Raw genomic sequence first — 6000 nt, 5'->3', positions numbered from 1 at the left:
GAGCCTAGCACCCCAAGTGTGATGCCTCAAATGCTTCACACAACACCAAATGCTCTTGGAAGAACTTATGAGAGAACACTCACTTCTTCAAAATCGGCCAAGCCCTCTTGATTCTTAGTGTAACCGATTTGGGAGGAGATCATGTTACTTATATAGTGTTGACACACCTAGGGTTAAACCCTAATGTGTCATGACTCTTCATTTCCATGACCCATGGGTTTGTAACTCCCATGGAGCATCCATGGAGCATCCTATGGGTGGAACCCAACTTGATGATCCATGGAGCCTTTTAGCCCACTATACAAGATATGGATGATTTACTTAATCAACCCATATATTTAATTAGTTATCTTTTGATCACTTAATTAATTCTAAATTAATTCTTGATCAAACTAATTAAATAATATTATTAATATATTAGAACTTTTAATATATTAATAATCTCCAAGCGTTATTTCTCTCATTTAGTCTATCCAATTGCATGGTGCCATGCAACCCAAATGGACCATGCCGGGTCGGGTCAAGTACATACCAGAAATAGTTATGGACTTAGACACCTTATCCAACAGGTACAATGTTTTATTTATGATTACAAATGATATTTTATGGGTTACAAAAGTGAAAAATTGTTCAAATTTTTACGGTGTTACAAGTTGGTATTAGATCCTTGGTTTGAGGGATTCGAATATATCTTCAGGGGTATCTGAACTCAAACTGGGGATTTGAGGAAATTTTTAGTAATAAAAATAATATTTTTGTAAAAGAGTAAAAAGAGTCTCGAGACAAACAGAGTAGAGCCGTGTGTACGATCAGCCAGCGCCCAAACGGTGATTTCCCAAAATACCCTCGTAATAAGTGATTATCAGATATGTTATGTATGCTATATGATGAGTTATGATATGTAAGCTAGAGTAGACTAGGTATTCTTATTAGGACTAGAGTGGCCTGATATATGATGCCTTAGTCTAGGGGTTTAGCTGCTAGAGATGCTTAAGAGTGATTTAGGTAGCAGCGAAGAGCTTATGAGAGTTTTGCTAGTGAGTAGCACATGATAGAGAGAGCAGAGTAGTTGGGATTTGAGGCTCAAGGAGGAGGACTTGGGATGAATGCCAATGCGGTATTGACTGTAGTATTGGGCCCGTACTACTGAAGATACCGGGTTGGTACGCAGTCCAAGTAAGAATCCTTTGGGCATCAAGGAACAAGTAGGGTGGAGTTATCGAGTGTGATTATACTCGAAAAGGGTCTTTAATATTCTTATGTTGTATTCCAGAAGGAGACCATGGTTGGGACGTGCCACACACCAGTGATCGGCAGTTCGGGTGATGAGGAGATCCGTAGGATCATCCAGGAGGAGGTGGCTGCGGCCATCAGGGCACAGATACCAGAGATGCTCGGGTCTATCAAGACCACTCTGATGGAGACATTTGATGAGAGATACGCTGCTCTTTCTGAGGCTGTTGTTGCTGCGGCCACTACAGCTATAACTGCAACTAGGTTGCAGGGTGGTGATGCGTTGCTGTTCCGAGAGTTCAGCAACACAAAACCACCAGAGTTTGATGGGACCCAGGACCCGATCGCAGCGATGAGATGGATTTCAAACATAGAGGGATGTTTCTTTACTTGCTCATCTCCAGAGCATTTGAGAGTCTGGTTCGTGCTGAACCAGCTTCGCTTGGGAGCGAAGGACTGGTGGAAGTTTGTGACTGTGCACTTTACGCCTGCTGAGCTTGCTGTGGTGACCTGGGAGAGGTTCACCGCTATGTTTCGAGATGAGTACGTTCCCCAGGTGGAGGGGGAGCGTTTGTCCCAGGAGTTTCTGACCCTCAAACAGGGTACTGAGTCTGTCACGGTGATCACGAGGATGTTTCATGAGCGGGCGATGTTCTTCCCAGAGCACTTGTCCTCCAAGCAGGCACGCATGAGCCAATATTTAAGCATTCTGAGGAGGGATATACGTGAGTTCGTGGCGAACTCAACGTACCGGAAATTTTTCGAGCTTCAGGAAAATGCCCAGAAGAGGGAGATAGAGTTGGAGACCCAAGCCAGGGAGGAGGCTGAGTATCAGGGAAAGGATCGGCGGCTGGCTCAATCTCAGCCGGCAGCCAAGCGGGTCAAACCCGCTGATTCGAGATCTGGGAACCAGAAGGGCTGCACTTGTGGCAAGTGTGGCAAGAGCCACGAGGTGATATGCAGAGCAGGGTCTTGCTACAAGTGTGGCAAGGAGGGGCACATGGCCAAGGATTTCCCCAAGGGTTTTTCAGTCTGTTTTCATTGCAACCAGACTGGAAACCGGAAGGCAGAGTGTCCACAGTTGCGGGGGTTAGCGCAGGGAGCATTTCCGAGATTAGCCCCTGCTGCTATGAGAGCTGCGAATGCTCAGCCTGCGAAGGTTGAGGCACCGAAGGCATGCGGGAGAGCCTTCCAGTTGACTGCGGAGGAGGTCCGCGCAGCGTCCGATGTCATGGCCGGTATGTACTCTTTCATGTATTCTTTTGTATTTGTGATATTGTGCTCATATTATGTTATACGTATGTACCTTCCTTGTGAATTCTGTACCTGCTCTAGTGTTATTTGGCTCGGGTGCGATTCGATCTTTTGTATCGTTGGCCGTTAGCAGACACATCAGTATTAGTCGAGAGGCGATGAGTCGACCTCTGATAGTTTCTATAGCGTATGAGAGAGCGGTGTATGCCACCGAGGTGATTCGTGGTTGTGTACTCGAGATTTTCGGGGTTGAGTTTCCGATAGATTTGGTCCCTATTGCAATGGGGGATGTCTGTGTCATCATGATCATCGACTGGTTGAGCAGGTTTGGAGCGATCATCGACTGTGAGTGACATCCGGTGACCATGCGAAACCTTAGTGGGGGAGTTCTTATGGTGGACGGCGAAGGAACACGTTTCGGTTCAGCGTTTTGCTCAGCCGCTAGGGCGAGGCAGAGTCTTCAGCAGGGATTTAAGGGATTCATAGCATATGTTATGGATGCGAGAGTTGTGACGGAGAAACCGAGGTCTGTGGGAGAGGTTCCGATATTGCGTGAGTTCCCGAATGTATTTCCGGAGGAGTTGCTGGGCGTACCTCCTGTGAGGCAGGTGGAGTTCAGTATAGATTTGGTTCCGGGGGTCGCGCCTATCGCCAAGGCGCCCTATCGCCTTGCGCCTCCAGAGATGCAGGAGTTATCCTCGCAACTGCAGGAGCTGCTGGGAAAGGGGTTTATTCGTCCGAGAAGTTCACCGTGTGGAGCTCCTATCCTCTTTGTCAAGAAAAAGGATGGTTCACATCGGATGTGCATTGACTACCGGGAGTTGAACAAATTGACGGTCAAGAACCGTTACCCGTTGCCGAGGATTGACGATTTGTTCGATCAGTTGCAGGGAGCATCTTGGTTTTCCAAGATCGACTTGAGGTCTGGATATCATCAGGTGAGGGTGCGAGATGAGGATATTCAGAAGACAACATTTAGGACTCGTTATGCGCATTACGAGTTCGTGGTGATGCCTTTCGGGCTCAGCAACGCATCAGCGGTGTTCATGGACCTCATGATCAGGGTGTGCATACCGATGTTGGATCGCTTGGTGATCATATTCATCGACGTCATTTTGGTGTATTCGAGATCTAGAGAGCAGCATGAGGAACATCTGAGGGAGATCTTAGGGGTTTTGTGATCGGAGAGGCTTTATGCCAAGTTCTCCAAGTTTGATTTCTGGTTACGAGAGGTCCAGTTCCTGGGACATCTCGTTAACCAAAAAGGGATATTGGTCGACCCGGCCAAAATTGAGGCGGTGATGAGTTGGGAGGTGTCGAGGTCACCCACGGAGATCAGGAGTTTTCTAGGTCTGGCAGGCTATTATCAGAGATTCATCAGGGATTTCTCCAAGATCGCTGAGCCACTTACCAAGTTGACCCGGAAGGGTGTAGTTTTTGCTTGGGGTCCAGAGTAGCAGGCCTCCTTCGAGACATTTCGCCAGAGGTTATGCGAAGCCTCGGTGTTAGCCCTTCCGGAGGGAATGGAGGATTTTGTGGTATATTGTGACGCATCGATATCAGGATTGGGAGCAGTACTTATGCAGAGGGGTCATGTGATAGCGTATGCATCGAGGCAGCTGAAGCCTCATGAGGCGAGGTATCCTACCCCTGATTTAGAGTTGGGGGCAGTAGTGTTCACCCTCAAGATCTGGTGTCACTATTTTATATGGGGTCCGGTGTACCATATAGACGGATCACAAGAGCTTAAAGTACTTGATGGATCAGCCCAACCTGAATATGTGATAGAGGAGATGGCTGGATGTGGTAAAGGATTATGATTGCGATATCCTGTACCAACCGGGAAAAGCCAATGTGGTGGCCGATGCCTTGAGTCGTAGGGCGGAGAGTGTTCTGATGCGTGACATTTGTATGAGGTTAACGGTGATGACTCTGGTGTTGGACACCATTCGAGGAGCTCAGACCTAGGCCGTTAGGCTAGAAAAACAGAAGAGAGAGCGGGTTGTCGGGCAAGTATCAGAGTTCGTCACCGATAGTCGGGGGCTTATGACGTTTCAGGGGTGGATCTGGGTACCGCATGTGGGCGGAACGCATACCATTTTGATGGAAGAGGCTCATTGATCGATGTTCTTGATCCATCCCGGGGCCACTAAGATGTATTTGGACCTGAAAAGGGAGTATTGGTGGCCCTGTATGAAGAGGGACGTTGCATGGTTCGTGGATAGGTGCCTAACTTGTCGCAGGGTTAAGGCCGAGCATCAGAGACCGCACGACAAGTTGCAGCCGTTAGAGATTCCCGAGTGGAAGTGGGAACAGATTGCCATGGACTTTATCGCCAAATTGCCAAGGATCGCGAGGGACGTCGATGCAATTTGGATGATTATAGACCGGTTGACGAAGAGCTCTCATTTCCTCGCTATTAGCGAGAGCTCTTCCGCAGAGAGGTTGGCAGAGATGTATGTGAGGGAAGTGGTAGCACGGCATGGAGTACTGATGTCGAGTGTCTCAGACCGAGATATACGTTTCACCTCTAGATTCTGGAAGAAATTCCATGAGGAATTGGGTACTAGACTGCATTTTAGTACTGCGTACCACTCCCAGACTGACGGACAGAGTGAGCAGACGATTTAGATGTTCGAGGATATGCTCGGGGCATGTGTGTTGGACTTCGACGGGATTTGGGACACATACTTACCCTTGGCGGAGTTTTGCTACAACAACAACCATCATTCGAGCATTGGTATGCCGCCCTTTGAGCTGTTGTATGGGAGGAGGTGTCGGCCCCCCATTTGTTGGGGAAAAGTGGGGCAGCGTATTATGGGTAGTACCGAGATCGTGCTTCAGATGACTGAGCAGATTAAGCAAGTCAGGTAGAGGTTGTTGACCGTTCAGAGCCGTCAAAAGAGTTATGTGGACAGGCACCGGCCCGAGGTCGAGTTCCAGGTCGGCGACCTTGTACTCCTAAGGGTTTCTCCTTGGAAAGGTGTGATCCAATTCAGGAAAAGGGGAAATTGGGGCCTCGATATATTAAACATTTTAGGGTAATCGCGAGAGTAGGCAGGGTAGCCTACCGTTTGGATCTACCTACGGAGCTAGGTCAGATTCACGACACCTTTCATGTGTCGCAGTTGAGGAAGTGTATTGCTGACGAGTCGACAGTAGTACCATTGGAGGAAATTCAGGTGGATGCAGGCCTGAATTATGTGGAGATACCAATGGCAATTAGGGATCGGAAGATCAAGGTTCTGAGGAACAAGGAAGTGGCTTTGGTGCAAGTGCAGTGGCAGCACAGGAAGGGGTCAGAGCTGACTTGGGAGCCAGAGCGCGAGATGCGGGAGCAGCAACCAGAATTGTTTGTAGAATGAGACTTCGAGGGCGAAGTCTGATTCTAGTGGGGGAGAATTGTAACATCCGGAATCCCAGGTATATTATTTAATATTTATTTTTTTGAATTATGAGAAGGAACTCGTCGATTTGATGTGTAGATTTGCCGAGTAGGGTCGTGATTGTTCC

Source organism: Lactuca saligna, chromosome 4 (genome assembly GCF_052625555.1).
Source record: "Lactuca saligna cultivar CGN05327 chromosome 4, ASM5262555v1, whole genome shotgun sequence".
NCBI classification, from domain to species: Eukaryota; Viridiplantae; Streptophyta; class Magnoliopsida; order Asterales; family Asteraceae; genus Lactuca; species Lactuca saligna.
The sequence above is the reverse complement of the archived record's forward strand: the minus strand, read 5'-3'. Positions refer to the sequence as shown.